Source organism: Dama dama, chromosome 20, assembly GCF_033118175.1.
Source record: "Dama dama isolate Ldn47 chromosome 20, ASM3311817v1, whole genome shotgun sequence".
NCBI classification, from domain to species: Eukaryota; Metazoa; Chordata; class Mammalia; order Artiodactyla; family Cervidae; genus Dama; species Dama dama.
Genome location: NC_083700.1, coordinates 53,171,535 through 53,194,457, shown reverse-complemented (window position 1 = coordinate 53,194,457; position 22,923 = coordinate 53,171,535). Strand labels below are relative to the sequence as shown.

The window sequence follows — 22,923 nt, the reverse complement described above, 5'->3', positions numbered from 1 at the left end:
TTTGGCTTTCTCAGCTTTCTATCTCAGTTTCCCTGGAGCCTGATACAGTAGAATGTTAATTGTGTTACTAGGCAACATTGCTTATGGCATCAATTGCTGCTGATTGGTCAGCTACATCTGGGCTCGGGCAATGATAAAAATGCCCGGTAGGAAGACATAGATGGAATTTCTGTGATTCTGGTGACTCCTGTAACTGGGCATGTCCCTTGACACGTGGAATATCTATCTCCTAAGTTACAAGAGTTGCTGGCTCCTTGGGAATATAAGGCATCAAGTCAGAGTAAATCCAGAACCTGCATACTGTGGATCTCTCTTCCTTGCACCTGAGATGACTGGGGAGGAAAAACCTGGGGAGAGACTAGCTCTTGGGCAGCAGAGTGGACCACCACACAGATAGTTGTGAAGATTACCCCCAAAGGGAAAGAGCCTGATGCTGCCTGGCTGGCAAGCTGTGACTCCAGTCTTGTTTCCAAATGATTCTGGAACCAAGTGAGATCTGTTATAACACTCTAAGTTTGAATGTTGAGGTGATGTTACAGGCCTGAAGCAGGGGTGTTCCTCACACACTGAGGGAAAAGCCAGGAGGCCAGTGGGCTAGAGCAGAGTGACGAGTAGAGTAATAGGAGATTGAGGCCTGAGAGGCAACAGCTGCCAGATCTCGGAGGGCCTGGAGGCCACTGTAAAGATTCTGTCTTTGCTCTGAGTGAGATGCTCTGTGTTTGGAGGGTTGTCATTATCTGACTTAGGTTTTGACAAGACCACTCTAGGTGCTGAGAATACAGTGTAGGGGGCAAGGATGTAAACGGGGATGACTGAGAAGGCTAGTGCAATAATCCAGGCATGACACAAATCAGATGGCTTGGACTAGGAGTGAGGCTGTGGTTCTGGATATATTTTGAATGAAAAAAAAAAAAATGAGAGTTGCTAGAAGATTGAATGAGATGAATGAGAGAAAAAGAAATCAAAAATTACTATAAGATTTTTAGGCCTGAGCCACTGGAAAAAGTTTTTTTTCGAGCATGTTAAGTTTGAAATATGTATACAATGGAATATTACTCAGCCATTAAAAAGAATTCATTTTAATCAGTTCTAATGAGATGGATGAAATTGGAGCCCATTATACAGAGTGAAGTAAGCAAGAAAGATAAAGACCAATATAGTATACTAACACATATATATGGAATTTTAAAAGATGGTAACGATAACCGTATATGTAAAACAGAAAAAGAGACACAGATGTACAGAACAGACTTTTGGACTCTGTGGGAGAAGGTGAGGGTGGGATGTTCTGAGAGAATAGCATTGAAACAAGTATACTATCAAGGGTGAAACAGATCACCAGCCCAGGTTGGATGCATGAGACAAGTGCTCAGGGCTGGTGCACTGGGAAGACCCAGAGGGATGGGATGGGGAGGGAAGTGGGAGGAGGCATCGGGATGGGGAACACATGTAAATCCATGGCTGATTCATGTCAGTGTATGACAAAAACCACTACAATATTGTAAATTAGCCTCCAACTAATAAAAATAAATGAAAAAAAAAAAGTTTGAAATATGTTAAATGTCTAAGTGGAGAAGTAAGCAGTTGAATAGAAGACCCAGGAGTTGATGGTAAGAGAAGGATCATCTTCAGGAGGAAGGAGGTGTTGGATCCAGAATCCAGGGGGGATTATCATTGATTTGAGTAGAGGGATCACCTTCTACAAGTACAAGAATTATGGCTACAGAGACATTTTTTGCAGGGAGAGGAAAGACACAATAAGATGGGAGTGTATGCCTTAGAGAGCTTCCACGAAGCAGAAAGTGACCCATCTGCTGAGAGATTGTGGAGGGAGGGAGGCAGCAAGATGCAGCAACAAGGTGGGTATGGATTGGGGTCCTCGAGGAGAAGGGCAGATTTTGGAATGGCAAGTTGGGGAAATAGCAGAAGGGGGGTAACATAGGTCTGTAGGAAGATTCTCCATCTGTCTGTCTTTATCACTGTGCCACGCGTGACAGCAGAACTGCCGCAGGGCCTGCTTATTAACAAGCGCAGGAGTTTCTCTTGTTTACTTATTCCATCATGGAAAAGGGAAACCACAGAGCATCTGTAAGAACTAGTAGCTAACTTGGAACAAAATAAATGAAAATGGGAGTGTGTACCTATGACAGTGCCATGATGAACATCATTTAGGGAAATGGCTGCTGTGAGTTCAAGCGCAACTTTATCTCTTTCTGAGCCCTGGTCAGAACCATCTTCCCGGAGCACAGTCCCCGTTGTGTCTCTCTGCTACACAGAAGCTTCCCACTTAGCACCCTGCCCAGCACATCAAGTACCTGCTCCTCAGATGGGTGACCCAACCTGGAGCCTTCACACACAGGCCTGTTTCATCCTTACCACCTTTAAGAATATGGATGCCAGTTGACTGGACATTGGAAGTACAATCTGAGATGTCAAGGTTCTAAAACATCTGACATACCGCAAAGGAAGATTGCATCAGAATGTGAAGGCTACAGAGCTCAGAATTCATATGGGGTAGACCATGGTTCAACAAACATTCCTAAGCATCCTCAGTGTATCAGGTGCTGTGTGGTGTGTTAGAGACACTGAAAGACAATACAGTACAGCCCCTGCCCTCGGATTGCTAACTGTCTACAGTCCGTAGGAATACAGAAGCAATGCCATTCAATGTGTAAGCACCTTGATGGTGGTAGACTTCAAGAGCATTAAATATGATGTCATCTCAGCTACTGGAAGTTAGGGACTTGAGGAGGTGAATTTGAGCAAATTCTCAAAGAATAAGTATATAAAACCAAAATATACATTTTTTGAAAAGAAGAATTAAAGGAAAAAATCAATATAAGCAGAAGATTTAGTGTGATTATTTCAGAAAGCCGTCATTGATGGGTCCTCATAGCCTTTTCAGGGGCATCCTGCTCTGGGTGGGGCATTCCCACAGAATCCAGGATGCTAATAGCACTCCCATTGAGTGACACTGGTAAGGAGCCTGTGATAGAATCTGTATGCATTTTATTTAGCTTCCTGTAAGGACCCTTGGGAGGTAGATCAGTCCCATTTTTCAGGTGAGCATTCTCATCTGAAAGGTTAGGTGATGTCCCAAAGCCAAGAGAGATGCAGCCAGGGTTCAGATCTCGGGTCAGTTCTCCACCATGTGACTTTCACTCCTGTGTACCCTGCTATGGGTGCGATATTATGGAATCATTACAGTTGCACATTGTAATGGCCAAATTTTGGCTTGTAAAATAGGATTTTAAGTATAAAAATAAATGCAAGATGACTGAAAGAGAAAATAGTTATAACAAGATTGGTTTTTTCTGATTTACAGCTTAGGTTCTCTAAAAGATTATTCACTGTACACCTACTATTAACAAATAATAACTTCTAACCTGTAGTGAACATTAAAGAGGCAAGAAATACAATATAAATTGCTAAAGAAAGTAAAACCACCCAGTATTTGTATTGCAAATGAAAGTAATGTTCCCGAGGGGGAGAATTTAAGCTCTTATTTTAGCTCTGCTGTGATAATCCTGTTAAATGACTGATAACTTCATAAACAAAAGGTTCTCTTTGAAGCTCAAAATCCTTTCCCACTTCTAAGGGGCTCTTACAATAATCACAATATGTTTTTATGCCTTGATTTTCCCTTTGTGCAATAAAAGTGCAGTCATTCATTCTGATCATGTTTATAAAACAAGATAACTCTTGGGATTTGAAAACACAGCAAAGCAAACTCTCAGTAGGGTTAGAAGAGTACTCATTGGTGGTAAAATAGGTTTCCAGCAGCTTTTTTACTATTTTATAAATAGCCTCTTCCAATAGCAAGCAATAGTTCATTATCTCTTTTTTCTTATCATTATACAGTTACCCTTTTACTTTATTTTTTAAATTAATTTATTTTTTTAATTGGAGGATAATTGCTTTACAGTGTTGTGTTGATGACTGCCGTGCAACAATGTGAATCAGTCATAATTATATCTCCTCTCCCTCTTGAGCCTCCCCCCACCCCACCCCCATCGCACCCTTCTGGGTCGTCTCAGAGCACCAGGCTGGGCTCCCTATGTTATATAGCAGCTTCCCACTAGCTATCCATCTTACACATGGTAATGTATGTAATTATCTCTTTATTCCAAAAGAGATGGTGTGCATATAGGTTTAACACTATGCAGCTTTGAAAATACTGGAGAAAGGAGGAAGATACTGCCTTGTCAATGGTGTGTTGATTCTTGCCTCGCAATGTGAAGGGATCAGAATCAACATTTGTCTTACTCATCTGACAAATATTTATTCATTTCTGAGCAAGTGACTATTTTTCAAGGCTGCCATGGACTAAGAGCACGCATAAAGAGCATTCCTTAGGTTTTATCAGTCCACATAACAAACAAATATAAACTCACTGTAAACCAGGAGACTGTATGTATCCTATTTCTGTACAGCCACACACCCTCAAGGACCAATAGCATAAACACCCAACCTAGTGCTATAAACAATACTATTCAAATACTCACATTCAATAAAATAGACGAAATCCTGAAAGGTCAACACGCTGCTTCCTGGAAAAATAAGGTTGCTTTAGATCTCTGCTCCATGACTCCAGGTTATCTTATTATGACCAAATCCAAAACAGCCCATGGTCAAGCTGTTACCAAATATAGAGTTAACAGTTAGAAACCAGCAACAGGAACTGGAAGACAAGCCCCCTGGAAACCCTAGGGGACTGCTCTGTGACTGCTACACAGGAAAGACATTTCCTGCTTTCTGAATTAGAGGGGGAAAAAGCCAAGAGAATGATTTCAGTAACTTGAAATCACCTACAAAAAAAATCCTTATAGACTAAGCCAATGGCCAGGAGCAAACTGTCCAGCAGAGTCACACTGGAGAAGAGTTTGGGACATCAGAGCTTGCTGGTTGGAGTTGATCCTCACTTTAATTTTTGCTTCATACTCAACTGCTTCTCTGATTTAGACATCAGCATCAACTCCATGGCAAATGGCCTTCAACTGAAAATACAGGCAATTCACTGGAAAGCACAGGTGGTAAAAATTAGTGATTTCAGAGTAGTTCATTTTTTTAAAAAATGTATTTGGCTGTGCCAGGGCTTAGTTGCAGCACGTGGGCTCTTGGTTACTATGTGTGTGATGTTTTGTTGCAGCATGCAAACTGGGATTGAACCCAGGCCGCCTGCATTGGGAGCTTGGAATCTTAACCACTGGACCACCAGGGAAGTCTCCAGAATAGTTCATTTTGTTTACACACCCTGAATCCTTGCTTCTGCCTCTCTCCCCTAACCCTTTGTCCTATACTACCCAGGATCTCTAGTAGATTTTTCCTTTGCCAAATCTGAATTTACAGATGGAGACTCAGAAATTCTTACTTAGATTAGCCTATTGTTTAAGGTGAAATTCAGAATCCTAATGTAACAGTAGATGGTACCAGTGGGTAGGCTTAAAATGAAGACCTCATCTAAGATATGTTTTATAAAGTTTCTGTGTACCCACAACATGTCACCATTCTACTTCACTCTTTGGGGAATATAAAACAAAAATCATTTGATGGTGAAAATAATTTTAAAGAACAACCTTTCTCATCTCATCATGGTGGTGGGTGCTGTGAGAGAAACACTATTTCAAAATCCCTGTTACATCTCGTAACAAAAGTATGCCTTAGTTAGGATTTCCTTGTTATGATGGTTTATTCAAACTGATACTTTTTCTTCCCTAGAACTTTATTTCTTGTCATCTATCACCTTGACAACTTAATGTGCAGTGAATTCCTGACCACAAGAATAATATATGAGTGCCTTTCACCTCCTTCTCTTGGGTTTAACACAGGACGTGAACCTAAATGCTTCTCTTAGACCATCTGATGCTGCCCAATACCACTCTGAATGGGGAGCATTTCCTTTTATTTCACTATTATGGATTGTTGTGACTTTGTTGCCTATTGATTGTTTAATAATACATCTTTCCCTCAGATAACAAAGCACTGACAAGAGTATTGAATTTTTTCATCTGTGAAGCAACTGAGATTTACTTATATTTAGTCTCTTGTTAGGACTTCCCTAGTGGCTCAGTTGGTAAAGAATCTGCCTGCAATGCAGGAGACCCAGGTTCAATCCTAGTCTCTTGTGGATCCTATGTTGTAAATCACCAAAATCTGTGTTTAAAAATCTCTATTAAGCAGGTTTGTCACGAGATGGAGGGAGGTAACCTTGTATTTCTGAACGGGACATTTGATTTGGAGACCCTCCTCGATCCTCTCATCCTGTCTGGCAAGCAGATTCACTCCTCTTCCTCTTCCCTCGCTTGGTCCCTCCCCAAGACCCCCCCTTTCCATTTCCCTGAGAAGACTGATCATGTCTGGATTTTCTCGGCTTACACAGGGTCTCTGTGCTAAGGATTAGGTTAACACTTGGCACTACATTTTAATTGCAAGGCTTGTAAGTTCCTATATTATATCTGGAATCATATTTAACATAATGTGTGCTGTTCTTTTGTCCCCATGCTGCTGTTTTTCTTTGTAAACTCCTGCATTTTTGTTATTTTTATTTTGCAGTTCCTATTGTTTTGGAACGTCTGACCTTCCTATAGTTTTTTTAAAATCTGGTATTATTGTTTTGTATTTACTTTATGAAATAAAACACTCCCAACTAGAAAGATACATATCAACTGAAAGATTTAACAAAATATAAGATCCCGCTCACAGTGGCAATGAAAGCTATTAAGTATCTAGGAATTAAGCTAATCAAGAATACACAAGAACTTCATTAATAGCTTTTAAATGCCTCATAAATGACTTATAAGACAATTTGAATAAATGGAAAGACATCGTGTCTTTGGATGGCACAAACTTGACATTACAAAGATGTTCAGTCCTCAAAAATTAGTTTATAAATTCAAAGCAATATTAAGAATATTCTAGTTTATTTTTGAGAAACTTGGTGAACATATATCACAATTTATATGAAGAGTGCTCACTTGTGGTGGTGAGGGGAATAGAATGGTGTAAGTTGATAAAAGGAAGGAAAAGAGAGGAGGAAGAGGAGATGGAGAGGGAGGGACTTTGTAGGAACTGATAAAATACTGTGCTTGGAGGAATATGGAAAGTTCAGCCCTCTGCCCCTGAGGGTTCCCTTGCCCACCACACACGCAACAAATATAAACTTGACTATATAAACTACACTTGACTATATAAACTAATTTCTTCAGATTTCCTTTATAGAATATGGGTCAGAAGCTCCATCTAATTCTCATTCCTTTCCCAATTGTAAATTTCTAAATCTCTGTGCAAATATTCTATTTACAAGCAGGAAATTTCCTAACTCTAAATTTCACAAGTGGGTACGTCATTAACTCTTAAGATTTAGCATCCCATTGTTTCAAAAGCAAAACTCTAGCTGAAAGAACTATCTCTAATTGTTGGGAATAGATAGAAACCTTGTGAGACCAGGCCTCACCTGTAAGGTTCATTCATGTGTCCCCGGAAGGAGAGACAGTAGTGGTCCTGGATAAGTAAGTACTCACCAGAGTTCATTCTGTGGAATGACAGGATGAGTGAGGGAGAATGGATGAGACATTTTTGCCATGTGCTAATGTACAGTGAGCATTTGTAAGCTAAGTCGCTTCAGTCGTGTCTGACTCTTCATGACCCCATGGACCATAGCCTGCCAGACTGCTCTGTCCATGGGATTCTCCAGGCAAGAATACTGGAGTGGATTGCCATTTCATTCCCCAGGGGATCTTCCTGATGCGGGGATCGAACCCGTGTCTGTGATGTCTCCTGCATTGGCAGGCAGGTTCTTTACCACTGGTGCCACCCTAACAGCCTTGAAAAGGGACTGAGACCTTTGAATTACAGAGATACTGTGCTTATTTCTGGGTATTTTACACCATAACTTAAGAGATTGTGACCAGTAGAAAAAAGAGACCAAAAACCTGTATGAGACCTACTTGAAGGTACACGTAGCCTAAAGCTGAGAAAATTGATGGGATCATGAGAAAAGATAGCAGGTGCTCAAAGGGCTGCCATGTGGAAAGTGTAAATGGTCTAAACTGATTTCATGCATCCTAGGACACCAAATAGAACCAACAACAGAAGTTTTAGAAGGAAGATTTTGGCTCAGTACAAACCCAATTTTCAAAAAGTTAAGCTCTTTCTGAAACTACCATGTTCAGTTGTGAGTTTCCCGTTACTGGAGATGCACTTGCAGAGAGTGAATGGCCTGGTGGAAGGGAGCCTACAAGGACAATCCGTGTGTCGAGAACTGTGGGCATTTGTCCTTTACATACGATTAAGCTCTAGGCAGTGAGTTTAGGCAGTGATAAAAATGACAAGGCGGCCCTACCAAAAAAATATCAACGGATACTTTTAAAATACAATGTCAGGTGTATTTTAAGTGCTTTGTGAAAAAGCAGTGCAAGGAGGGAGAGAGACAGGGGTCCTGCTTTAAATAAGGTGGTCAAGGAAGTCCTCCCTGAAAAAGTAACATTGGAGCAATACCAAAGGAGCTGAGATGGGGAGGCATGGGGGTATCCAGATGAAGAACTTTCCGGGCAAAGGAAACACTAGAGGCCAGTGTGGCAGGTACAGGGGTGGCACAGGCGAGCGTGGTGCCTTCCACTGTTTCCTTGCTAGGATCCCCCGTGTGTGGCTTGACATCAGTATTGACCTAAGTGGAGCTTACCACAGATGCCAGGCACCTGAGATTTAAGCTTCAGACTTGTCAGAGTTAAGACAAAGAATTTAATCCTGTAGTGTGTAAAATCTGGGACCTTATGCCCTACCAAAGCAATTAGTATTACCTCTTTGTTGACAACTAATCACAGTGTATAGAAGAAAATATTAACGTATCTCATTGCCCTTTCAAGACTTCAAGTTGCTCAAAGGCAGGATCTGTGTCTGGTACATCTTTGTACCCACTTTTGTGTCTTAGACCTAACACAAGAAATGTGTGTTAGTGAATGCGTCAATGTACTTCAGCAGCTCTAAGAATTTATTAACTGTCTTAGTAAAAGCAATTGTACAAACTCTTCATTTAAAACTGGATCATAAACTGATGGAGGAAAGCTTTGTGTGGTATAATTAATGAGAAGTGATAAAAATCAGATCTCCCCTGCAAAAAAATAGAAAAAGCAGCCAGTAGCAAGTGATCTTTCTTTAGGAGTATCAGAGATTAAACAGCCCTCTGCAGAACTTGATAGGAATGCAAGGAGCATCCTCTCTCCAACAATTATCATAAACCCAGTGCCGGAGAAGGGAGACACGCCCTTAAGCTTGAGCAATAAACTAGAAAGAAAAAAATCCTTTGAGGATGTACTGCAAAAATGTGCTAAAAATAGATCAACAACTCCTGATTTGTATGTTATGTGCCCTCACGTGTTAGAAAACTACAACCAAAATTGTGTAAAAAAAAAAAATCATGCTTTTATGTCAAAGAGACTTAAGAAACTGTAGACATTGAGGCACCTTGGAAGAGCAAGTTACAGAATCACTGCAGTGAACCCAATGAAGTATATTTTTACAGAAACAAGAATTTGTTATGTTTTGGCCATTTGTGGTTGTTTTATAATAAAGTTGAATGCCATGGTGAAAATCAGGTTTTTCTTGTACAGATTGTCCATTCATATGGATGTTGGGTAGAGAAGTATTTTTAGGGCATCCCAAAGTAAACCTCATTGTAAGTGTTGACTGAGTTCTATAATGGTATTAGTACTTGACCTTGTACCCATGGAATAGATTTTACAAGCTGCCATGAGAGTCTAAAAACCTCCATGTTGTTTTGTGGGAAAATGGTTTCTTCTTTCTAAACAACCAGTTTTCAAATGAACTTTTGAAGGCTTGCTTATGTTCATTAACTATTTAGTATACTTTAGTCTTTCAGAGATTTAAAAAAAAATTATTTAAAATTTAGTGGTTTCTGAATAATGGTGATATTCTCATGATATTGGTTTATTCTAATCTAAAAAGGTCATTTTAATCTAAGAGGGTCCTACACCTGTTAAATTTCTTTTAAAGAAATAAAAGTAATAGAATTTTAGAATTGGAAAAGATTTTAGAGGTGATTTAGTATAAGTTGTCATCCAATATAGAAATCTCTTTTACAGCTTCCTTGACAAATTAATATCTGGTTTCTACTTGAGCGAATTTGGTAATAGGGAGAAGTGTGCTGTTTAATCACATTTTTGCTATGAAACTGCAAGTAAATCAGTACATATTTACTGAATGTTGACTAGGTTCCCAGCGCTGTTAGATATTATTGGGACTAAAAATAATTTAAGGCTCCATCTCTTAAGAAGCTTAAGGAATAGTTGGAAAGCAAAGTAACACATTCATTCATTGTACCAGTTTATTCAGTGTGCTATGTTATAGGCACTGTGCTAAGTTCTGATAACACACAACTTGCTCTTGGCCCTGAAGATGTTGCAAAGATAGACATTCAAATACATCCGTCTAAAACACAATATAATTGCTGGGGTGTGTGTGTGTGTGTGTGCACGCACATGTGTGTGTTCATATTGTAATGACCATAGATTGCAATACCTGCCAAAGAGGAAGAATAGTTAAGTCTACCTGGAGAAATCAAGTTTCTTGATATTCTGTGTAGGACGGTTTAAATTATATTCCTGAAAAAAAAAAGTGGTGTGTTACAAAGAATAAGACTTGTAAGGCAAAATAAAATTTAATAAATGTCCATGTGGAAATGTCTAGCAAATAAAGACTTTCAGCTTTTTAGATGTACCAGTGTTTTTTATTTCTAAGAATAAAGAAATAGAGGCTTTGAAATGTATACATTACTACTCATTATATGATAGCAAGTTAAAATCTTTAGGCTTCCTAAGAAGTAAACTATTCTAACTGGCAGTATTAGAATTAGCTACTTTAGATTTGAGTTGGTATCTCTCTACTTAAGGTATATTAGTCTTAAGAGCTGGCAAGATTCTTTGGACCAATACCTAAAACTAAGGCTGTGTAATCTTAAATTCAAATATGTTAGCTTATGTTTTGGGATGTTAATGTAAGCTTTTAAAATGTTGAAGCTGGACTCAGGAAATGCCTAATGCATGAGCAGACAATGTTGTAGAGATCCTCTTCTGAATCACTCTTGTGCATCATTTGTATTGGTCAGTTGCTTAATTTTAAACTTTTAGAAATTCGGTAGTATCAGCCACAAATCTTTTGTCTAATAAACAGATCATCAACTGCGTCATCAGTTTACCTTGTAAGAAACTTCATAGCCCCCTGGAAATCTTAAATCTGGGTTAATTTTTATAATTTCAGCTAGGTCAAGTAAAATTAAAGAGAAAAGCTGAATCTTTCCCCAGAGCTTCAAGCAAAAAAAATGGGGACTCTGCCATATGATGTTGAGTAAAACACATGGCCTTTCTGAGCCAGTTTCATCAAATGAGCAGTATTGGCATCATTTTCATTTCACAGATGATGGGAGAAACATAATGGTAAAATAGAAATGTCTTATGTTTAGTCTCGAACTCTAGACTTCAAAAACCTTCTCTTCATCTGACATTTCTAGATGTCTTAGGTATGATTAGTTGAGTCTCTGGCAAAGAGATTGAAAGAAGTCTAAGATCAAGGTCCAAATGCCCAGTTCTTCCCTCTCACAGCTGTCTGCTTCCCTCTTCCAAAGGATCTGCAGGAGCTGTACAGGCGAAGGACAGACAGACAAAAGAACATTTGATGAAAACCGAGCCCTGGCCCCAGGCCTCACTGTCACCCTCCCAGTGAGCTAGGCCAGAACTCAGATAAGTCACAAGGACTTCCTTTGGCCAGAAGGCTGAACCGGAAGTGGGTGGGAGAGCACAGGAAGCCTCCGTTATCCCCTTTCCCTGTACTTTAATCTCTCTCTCCCTGGAGCAAGAAAAGGGGAAGCTGGGCAAAGAAGAGACTGGGTGAGGAAGGGGTGGGGAGGAGGAAACTGACTATTGATTCTCCCAAAAGCCAGCAGGAGAGCTTGTCTGAGCAGTCCTCCTCAGGCCCTCCCAGGGTATAGTCCACTTCTAAGATGGAGGCAGCTCCAGACCCACCTATCACATCAACTTCAAGGAGTAAGAGAGACTTCAGAGTGATGACTCCTATGAGAAGCTCTAAAGAGAGACTCCAAACAAACTAATTCCAAGAGAGCCCCTGCTCAAACTCAGAGCCTTAACCCCCTAACCCCTTAAGCACCAAGGTTCAATACCTTTTCCTTTAATGTTACCATCTCTACCAGCCCTCTTTCTCCTAGAAATATAAAAAGGAGGAATAGAGTCTTGAGTTCTGCCCAAAGATCAACCATCAGATGAGTTAGAAAAAAAGAAAAAAACTCCACAGCTGAAATTCACCTTATATGGTAAAAGATCTACTCGCCTGGAATGTGTGAAGCCAAATTAATGGTATTTCTGGAGTCCAGATAGCTTAACTTCCAAAAAAACATAAAATGATTGGAAAAAAAAAATTCTCCAACCATCCATCACACCTAAATGACTTAGGATTGGCATGACTCTTGCCTTACCTGCAAGCCTTCTGTAATATCATGTAAGTTAAAGTGTTTGTTGCTCAGACATGTCCTGCTCTTTGAAACCCCATGAACTGTAGTCTGCCAGGCTCCTCTGTTCATGGAATTCTCCAGGCAAGAATACTGGAGTGGGTTGCTACTCCCTTCTCCAGGGGATCTTCCCGACCCAGGGATTGAACCTGGGTCTCCCGTATTACAGCAGAATCTTTGCCATCTGAGCCACAAGGGAAGTCCTAGTGATGTCATAGCAAGGTACAGCTGTTCTCTCCTGTAAATAATACCATCTATTCTTTCACATAGATTGGACCACAGCCTGGCAATTGACATCATTCATTTGCTGAGTAGTAGAGCAAATTATTCTTTGATTACTATAGAAAATTTCTGAAATAAATTAACACTTTTTAAAAGATTCTTTTAGTACTTCTTTGTTTATTTGGTTGGTGCCAATGGTAGAATTCTGTGTCTCTGTGCTGTTTGTACATTGATATGAATAACCAGAAGATTTCTGTTTCTCTGGGACTCTTCCAGTTTCTACCTTAACTCCTGCTCACAGATTTGTTAGTGAACTACAGGGTGTCCAGAGATAAGTCAGTTGAACACAGAACTAAGATTTCAGTCCCTGCACATTGCTCCAGAAAGAGCTTTTTCTTCATTATTTCAAGAGCATAATTTTAAGTATTTGAAAATTCTAAGCAACAGAAGCAAATTGTCTTGGTTATGAATCACTAACAGTATGTTCCTAGTGTTTATCCGTAGTTTCTGTATATGCACTGAATTTTCTCATATGGTTCTGACCTTGAAGTGGATGCTTTCCACGTAAGTCATGATGGATGAAATAATTCATTAGCCTACTTGACTTATCTGAGGTTATTGATATTTCTCCCAGCAATCTTGATTCCAGCTTGTGCTTCCTCCAGCCCAGCGTTTCTCATGATGTACTCTACATAGAAGTTAAATAAGCAGGGTGACAATATACAGCCTTGACATACTCCTTTTCCTATTTGGAACCAGTTTGTTGTTCCATGTTCAGTTCTAACTGTTGCTTCCTGACCTGCATACAGGTTTCTCAAGAGGCAGGTCAAATGGTCTGGTATTCTCATCTCTTTAAGAATTTTCCACAGTTTATTGTGATCCACAGTCAAAGGCTTTGGCATAGTCAATAAAGCAGAAGTAGATTTTTTCCAAAACTCTCTTGCTTTTTTGATGATCCAGCGGATGTTGGCAATTTGATCTCTGGTTCCTCTGCTCTTTCTAAAACCAGCTTGAACATCTGGAAGTTGCTGAAGCCTGGCTTGGAGAATTTTAAACATTACTTTACTAGTGTGTGAGATGAGGGCAATTGTGCAGTAGTTCGAGCATTCTTTGGCATTGCCTTTCTTTGGTATTGAAATGAAACCTGACCTCTTCCAGTCCTGTGGCCACTGCTGAGTTTTCCAAATTTGCTGGCATATTGAGTGCAGCACTTTCTCAGCATCATCTTTCAGGATTTGAAATAGCTCAACTGGAGTTTCATCACCTCCACTAGCTTTGTTCATAGTGATGCTTCCTAAGGCCCACTTGACTTCACATTTCAGGATGTCTGGCTCTAGGTGAGTGATCACACCATTGTGATTACCTCGGTCATGATCTTTTTTGTACAGTTTTACTCTTGATGAAAGTGAAAGAGGAGAGTGAAAAAGTTGGCTTAAAGCTCAACATTCTGAAAACTAAGATCATAGCATCCGGTCCCATCACTTCATGGCAAATAGATGGGGGAAACAGTGGAAACAGTGGCTGACTTTATTTTTCTGGGCTCCAAAATCACTGCAGATGGTGACTGCAGCCATGAAATTAAAAGATGCTTACTCCTTGGAAGGAAAGTTATGACCAGCCTAAACAGCATATTAAAAAGCAGAGACATTACTTTGTCAATAAAGGTCTGTCTAGTCAAGGCTATGGTTTTTCCAGTGGTCATGTATGGATGTGAGATTTGGATTATAAAGAAAGCTGAGTGCCAAAGAATTGATGCTTTTGAACTGTGGTGTTGGAGAAGACTCTTGAGAGTCCCTTGGACTGCAAGGAGATCCAACCAGTCCATCCTAAAGGAGATCAGTCCTGGGTGTTCATTGGAAGGACTGATGCTGAAGCTGAAACTCCAGTTCTTTGGTCACCTGATGCGAAGAGCTGACTCATTTGAAAAGACCCTGATGCTGGGAAAGATTGAGGGCAGGAGGAGAAGGGGACGACAGAGAATGAGATGGCTGGATGGCATCACCGACTCAATGGACATGGGTTTGGGTGGACACCGGGAGTTGGTGATGGACAGAGAGACCTGGCATGCTGTGATTCATGGTGTCGCAAAGAGTCGGACACGGTTGAGTGACTGAACTGACTGACTGACTTGGCTTATCGGAAAATGCCATGAAGCAAAAAGAATACAGTGTTTAATTTTATCCACTTCCTCATTTTTCTTTTCTTTTTTTGTGTGTCCTAAAGAAGCTTTCAGAGAAGGCAATGACACCCCACTCCAGTACTCTTGCCTGGATAATCCCATGGACGGAGAAGCCTGGTAGGCTGCAGTCCTTGGGTCGCTAAGAGTTGGATACGACTGAGTGACTTCACTTTCACTTTTCACTTTTATGCATTGGAGAAGGAAATGGCAACCCACTCCAGTGTTCTTGTCTGGAGAATCCCAGGGACGGGGGAGCCTGGTGGGCTGCCATCTATGGGGTTGCACAGAGTCGGACACGACTGAGGCAACGCAGCAGCAGCAGCAGCAGCAGCAAAGCAGCTTTCCTCAAAAGAAAAGGGATGAAAGCAATGTAGATACAACTAAAATTCAAGATGTAGGAAATGAAAACATTCTTGATGACTAGAAAGTCTCACGCTAACCAGGGTTAAAAAAAATTAACATTCACAGTATATATAGTCATCCTTACCTCGAAAAGTCAGTGTTTGTATATTCATAGTGGTAGGAGAATCGCTTTTATTAAAGTGAGATATCACAATGCAGATAGGATCCTAATGTAGATGTGTTGGTTTCTCCTTTTACTTGGGATTTAAATGAATGGGTAGTGCCTCTCAAATCTGGCACTCTCTGTGTATCTTCAGTGAGTCAGCACTTTGCTCTAGGAATCACTAGGCTGACATCACTTGGCAATTCGGAGGTTGTGTGAAATGAGCTGTTTCATCTCAGAGGAATATAGCTAGAAGGCCAGTTTTTCCAGATGTTCGCTGGCATCTGATTTTATACATGTGTGTACTTGCCACTGTTGCAGTTTGTTTTGCTTTGAGGAGGGGGCACAGTGTTTATTTATTCACCTCATATTTATTGCGCACTTACTTTGTACCAAGGAATGTCAATAAGGATGGAGCTTTTCTGTATCTTTACTGGTCTAGAAGGTAAACTGATAATAGAAAATTAGACTATGTTTCCATAGGTGCTACAACAGAAGGAAAATCCAGACTTAAAAAACTGCTCCCATTAACTGTATACTTTTGCTCTCTACAGTAATGACCCAGGTAATTAGGCTTTAACCTTTTCAGTGTTTAATTCTTACACCAGACTAGTGGCATTTGATGTTCCTCAGAGAAATTTTTGATGACACCTCACTAGAGAAGATATGCTTGATGTCTGGTTTTTAATCATGTACAGATAAATCCTACAGCATGTGTATTATTGCTGTACCTTAGCACCGAGAGAATTCATTAATTCAAAAATCTTAAGTTTTAATCAGTTTATCCCTCCAATCCCTTAGATTTTTTTTTCCGAGAACATTGATTCCATGCCTCAGAGGTGCCAGGGTATGATTTTTTTTTTTTCCTTTTCCTGTTGCTATTGAGGAAATAAGCAACCAATGAAAACAGACTTTTTACTCAGTCCTTATGTTTATTAATAAACATCTTAAAATTTGGCAATTTTCTTTATACTATTCTTTCTCTCTCTCTTTCTTTCTCTCTTTACACTCTGGGTCTAAACTTCCTGCATACACAGGGTGTTATTTCCTGACCATCACATAAGTTTTAAACATCATCATTAAATAAGGAAGATACCATGTGCATAGCAGGCAGGAAATGATGCCACACCCTTGCAGTTTTGCTTTTCCATTTCCCCTGGAGACAAGGACTTGTTTGTGTTGGTGAGAGTGATGCAGTGTGTGTGGTGGCTCATGTGTGTCTATTTTTGTTCCCCATGGTGATTGCCCCCAAGCACACATGTATTGGGCTTGGAGAATAGCAAGCTTTATGAATAAGACATTTGCTGAGAATTAAAGCATTTAAATCGTCACCCTTTTAGAACCATCTTCCATGCCTTTTTCAGTTCCTTTTGTTTCTCGATAAGCTTTTTGGTACTTAAAATATTCTCAGTAGTGAGCCTTGAAACAAATTCTGGCAATCTGAGTTAATCCTGTCACTGATGAGGGTAAATCTTATGTCTCTTGAGGATAGATGCTTTTGTCTCCTAACGTGTTTCTGAGAGAACATAATTAATGCAGTTTGTACATTAACTGATAACTTAGTGACATGAAAGTTAATTCGCTTCCCTTGTATCGCCATCATTTTTTCCCAGGAGAAATGGGTCTACCTCAGAAAGGATGGCGACAGTCTGTCTTTTTAATCTTTTTTTTTTTTTAATCTTATTTATTTATTTATCTTTGGCCATGTTACACAGGCATGTGAGATCCTAGTCCCCCAACCAGGGACTGAACACCTAACCCCCTGCAGTAGAAGCACAGAGTCCTAACCACCAGACTGCTAGGGAAGTTCCATCTTTTTAACCTTATCCCTTGTTCTTTGCAAATGCAGCCCTTTGCCGCCTGTCTCTGGATCCCACAGGGTTCTGACCTTATCCTCCCCCAAAACCTATCCAGGTCCAGCAGCTTTGAGGCTCCAATGAAGTTGCTCCTATTCCATGAATCCTTCTCTGTTCACTGCAAGCCTTAGCTTATTGCACTTAACCACATCATTCACTTGATGTATGTACAACATTGTGTGCACCCTTATTTGACTTTTCATGTGGCTGTTTATGTTTCTCCAACAAGAATGTAAGTGCTTTTAGAACAGGGAATGTTGGTTATGCCTCCTTGATTTTCCTATGATGGTTAGCATAAAGTAGGTTTTCAGTAAGTTTTAGTTAATAAAGGATAGCCTGTTAGTATCTCTGAATAAGCCCTGGGGAATAGATCTTTGGGATCTGTTTCTTACTAGATCATTCTTAGATCAGCAGAGATAACTTGCTCTATCAGACTGGGGACAAATCTGGTTGGTCTTCAGGGTCCAACCGTCTGAAACCAGTTGTATCTGGAGAGTGGAGGGCAGGTAAAGGATAAAGTTAGTCACCTTCCTGTTGGCCCACCTGTCACTTTGTGACTCCAGTCTACCTGTCTATGTCCAACTTGCCATAACCAAGTTAAAGCATCATCTTTTAAAAGAACAGGCCACTATCTAAAGAATATACCTGAGTCACACATTAGCATACTGGAATGATGACTGCTGATTTATCATATGCAGCAAGTTTTCTCACTTCTTTCAGTGATAATACAGTCATAGCTATGATTTAAAGTCTAAACCAGAAAAATGATTTAGGGGTTATAGTTCATAGAAAAAGAGTACTGGACTTAATTGTCAAAGTTGTAGGAAAATAAGAGCTCTCATATGCTATTAAGGGGAGCTGTATATAAGGAAATCCAGACTTTTCTTGGTGGGAGAAGAACTTGATGTTGTAAGTTTACTTTGTTTGGCAGTACCCAAGCAATATTTATTCATAATGGTAGCTTGCTCATCAGTCATTTCCAACTCTCTGCAACCCTTTGGACTGTAACCCACACAGCTCCTCTATGGGCTTTCCCAGGCAAGAATACTGCCGTGGGTTGCCATTTCCCCCTCCAGGGAATCTTCCTGACCCAGGAATTGAACCCATTTCCTCTGTTTCCTGCATTGCAGGTGGATTCTTTACCCACTGAGCCATTTGGGAAGCTCATAACAGTCAGGAGACTAATTTTTTTTTTTTTATTTCAACACACTGCCTCTCTCTTCTGAAAAGATAGTAAAGCAAGAGTTATGCTTGAGAACACTCTCTGTTCAATGTGCATAGCTATGATAAAGTATAAAGAGAGATACTAAAAACGCATACATGGACTTAAAAGCAAGATAAACGGTTCTGTGGAGCACAGATGGAATACTGAGTGGGGCTGAGGCAATAGCTGGGCTCTCATCCAAATGTAGGCAGTAGCGGCCAGGAGTTCAGCTCCTGCCAGTAAAGGAACTAAAAATGCACCAAGCACGATAAGAGACTGGAGTCCGGTCACTGTAGCCAGAGGCCCTCATTTCCAAAAGGAAGCTAGAAAGAATGGCGACTGACTGACTGCTAGAGCTGGTGCTTCAGAGGAAACCGCGCATCTGGGGTGCCTCCCAACCAGGAACTGAGTCAGCCTGCCTGGAATTGTGAGATCCTGACATCACAGTGGAGCAGCAGAACATCATGGCAGGTCCTGATGGTGGGCTGGGAGGCTGGGTGCAGGAAACCACGCGGGAGCACGTGAGAGAAAAACGGCCTCCTCCGAATGAGCCTCCCGCCCAGCACGCATGGAGACAGCTATGCTGAGAAAGTCTCGCAGCAGAACTGACAGTTGGAATATTGAATCACTCCACTCTAGAGGAAACCAAGCTTTGCAACAACAATGAAGTTAAAATAAATATATTTACTAAAGTATAAAAAAATTAAATAAAAAAGCAGAAAAAATAGATTTAGAGTGGTCAAGGAGATAAAGACAAAACATAAAAAAGTAGGTAGATATGTCATAAGATCAAATGAATATAAAAAATTTAGAAATCATAGAAGTAAAAAACCACTGAAATTTAAAATATCAACAAGCAGAAGAATAACACTGTACTCAGTTGCAAGAAGAATGAGAATTCTGAGTTACCCAGAGCCCAGCACAGAGAGAGATGGGAATTAAAAAGCACGCACACACCCATGGAAGATCAACGGAGAAACTCTAACATATGTCTAATAGGAATTGCAGGAAAAAAATGGAAGAAATGATGAAGCAATTTTTGAAGCAATTATTTAAAGAGATTTTCCTAAAGTTTTCCAAAAGTGAAGAAAGTCAAGTCCGTGGCTACAAATATTGAGCAGTGTTCATCTACATACATTTAAAATTAAGGTGAAAATGTAAAAGATCTTTTATTAAAGATAAAATCTTCAAAGCTACCCTAGAGAGAGATTGCTCCTCAGAGAGCAAACTCAAGCTGACAGCAGGCTTCTCATCAGCAAAAGAGGCCAGAAGAAAATGGAATAATATGTTTAAGTGCTGAAAGGAAATTACTGTCAATGCAGAATTTTATAATTTACTAAATTATTATTCAAGAGTGAAAGCAATATAGACATGTTCAGACGTATGAGGCATATGAATTTTCTATCCACAGGCCCTTATTAAAAGAACTATTAAGGGATACACTTCAACCCATAGTCAAAGGAACTCAGGGGGCAGATAAAGGATCTGAGACAGTGGGTGAGCACATGATTTAATAAATATGTAGATAATCACAGTGAACTATAGATTTTTTTTTATATTATGTGTTTCAAAGGAGAGCTAAAACAGACTCTGGGAACAACAAAACAGGATAGTTGGGTGGGTAGTTAAAACATGCTTGAAAGAGGAGGTAAGGATTCTGAAAAACTTCAAGTGTATACATTCTAAGAAATTATATGTAACCTTTACTACAGAAATTTAGTCTACACATTCCCAACCAGCTGAGGCAAGATGGAAAATAGAAGGTGTGGACAGTGTTATCAGGGCAACAGAAAGCAGGAAGGAAGAAGTGGTATATATAAAAATAAAAATATGGACATAAATCCAAATATCACTAAATATCCAAATATAAGTGAGGTGAGCCACAAAAATGTAATAGATTAAATTCATTTGTGAGAAGAAAGAGGTGATTAGTTTGGATTTTTTTAAAAGTCCATAAAACAGACACCTAAAAGAAAAACAAAATCACAAAGGTTCTAAATAGAGATTAAAGAAGGATATTAAAAAACAGGAAAAAGCTGATGAAGCTCTGTTAATATTAGATAGTATTTAGACCTTCCATTTTCAAAAATGCACTGTTTATCAAAACAAGGTATGTTTTTAATTTGAGAACATGCATAAATTCTTGTTAACACCACACAGGATACAAAAGAATCTCAACACCCCAAGGAATTCCTGGGTGCTGAACCTTTGCAGTGAACCTCTGGCAAGCACTGATCTGTTCTCTGACCTGGTTTACAGAATGTCATGTAAAATCAGTCAGCATGTAGTTTTTGAGACTGGCACTGTTTTTAAATTAAAACTTGCCTGAATGCAATCATCATCGGAATATTTTTAATAAATTATAGCACATCCACATCATGTAGTAATGCAGCCCTTAGAATGAAGTAGATCTCTATGTGGATGTGTTAGGGTCTGTAAGACATACTATGAAGGTGAGAAATTTAAGGGGCAAGAACAATGCATGTAGTAAGATCCCACGTGTTCATATGTCCTGTGTGCAAAGTTGCTTTACTCGTGTCCGACTCTGCAACCCTATGAACTTTAGCTTGCTGGGCTCCTCTGTCCATAAGATCCTCCAGGCAAGAATACTAGAGTGGGTTGCCATTCCTCCTCCAGGAGATCTTCTTGACCGAGGGTTCAAACCCATGTCTCTTAACGTCTCCTGCATTGCGAGGAGGATTCTTTACCACTAGCGCCACCTGAGAGGCCATGTCTGTGTCAATACACAGATACAGAGTACCCACCAAACTTATCAGGGCTTCCTAAGGCATGGCTGGGGAGTGGGAAAGGTGAAGGGAGTGCGCTCCCCTCTATGCTAAATATGCAGCTTTAAAAAAAAAGATTTATAATAGCAAAAAATAAAATGTTTAGGCATAACTTAATAAATGCCCAAAATCTATTTGAGGAAAGATATGAAACACTCCTGGGAGATACAAAATTAGATTAAGCCAAGTGGAGGCACACACATGGAGAGGAAGAATCAACACCATAAAGATGTCAGTGCTTCTTAGTTTATAAATGTAATATAATCCCAATAAAAATACCACCAAGGTGGTTTGGTTTTGGGTTTTTTTGGGTTGTTTTTTTTTTTTTTTTTTTTTGGATCTAGACTATAAAGTTGATTATAAAGTTCATTGTGAAAGACAGGCATGAATTTGAGCACTTACAACACTCATTACTGATTTAGTCACCTATCTCCTGTACTGGACTTTGAAGGGTTCACTGCTCTTGGTATATCTGACATGATGTCTGACACACAGCAGGTCCTTCACTAGGAGTGACTTTTCCTGAGGCACACTCAAAACTAGTTAGCACTTGTGTTCTACACATCCCACTCCACCCCCATCAGTGTCATTTATGTCTCCTGCATGTAAAAGATAAGCTGGCCCTTATGTATGTTTCCCTGTCTTTGTTATATCAAGCAGTTTCTCTGAAGCTGAGTGCTTTTGTTTGGTTGGGTTTGACTCTCAGCCCTTTGGTGTCTCATTCATGAACATGTTGAACTGCTTCAGTAGGTCACCACTGGTCCCTGCTGCTTCTCATGGCACTGCTTTTCTGGAAACTGCCTCAATTAAGTAGATCTTACTTTTTTACATTGTGATGATGGATGTTATGATTCTACCAAAGGGACTGAGAATCAAATAACCATCATCAAAAATACAATCAAAGATGTAGGTGAACATTAATAATTTAAAATTGTGAAAGTTACTATTAAAAGGTCCTCATTTACATTGACCATGCAAGATATTTCAATATGTGATCAAGTGTGTACATATTGTATCTCTTTGCTGGTATAAACTTGGCAATTTTGATTTTAAATATTTGATTTCTTTTTCTAGCTCAGAGCAGCATTCCAGGACATAGTTTAGATAGGTTACTTCATTTTTTAAGGAAGTTTGAATTTTACTTTGTTTCTCTTAAAAACATACCTTGTAGAAAGCAAAATCAGGAAATGCAGTTTATTTCATTGACCCTACAATTTTTTTTTCCGAAAACAGCTATTGTGTTATCTGAAAATAATTTGCAAATGGAAATTCATGAATTTGGCTCTTAGTGAGCCCATTTATCCAATCACTGCAACCTTTGTGTTTCTTTTCCAGAAATATTATCTAGGTATTAGGACAGTCATGGAACAATTTCACATATATATTTTTTATTCCTCTAGGAACTTTAGTTATAAAGTCTTGAAGAGCATTTTATATAATTTGTTACCTGGATGTCAGCTGCTCCATGGGATATAGAGGATATTGTATCAAATTCCAGTCTATGAGCTCTCTGCATTCTGACAGACTCCTGGAAGAATTAGGTTCTCACTGTTCCAGTTCTTGCTTCCATGGAAACAATTTAGATTATAGATTTTTAGCATCCCAGGCAAAATCTCCCTGTCCAGTTTTGATCTAA

General features: G+C 39.6%; 1 protein-coding gene and 1 long non-coding RNA gene across 2 annotated transcripts in view; one reads left to right on the top strand and one right to left on the bottom strand.

The window, feature by feature from the left end:
• Positions 1-4,609, bottom strand: part of LOC133041068 (uncharacterized) — a 46,517-nt gene extending 41,908 nt beyond the window's left edge. Inside the window, exon 1 of the long non-coding RNA XR_009689127.1 lies at positions 4,506-4,609. This is a non-coding gene — a long non-coding RNA (uncharacterized LOC133041068). The remainder of the gene's footprint in view (positions 1-4,505) is intronic.
• LRRC8C (leucine rich repeat containing 8 VRAC subunit C) overlaps positions 1-22,923 on the top strand; it is an 87,463-nt gene that overhangs the window by 53,307 nt on the left and 11,233 nt on the right. The gene's annotated exons all lie outside the window — the stretch shown is intronic.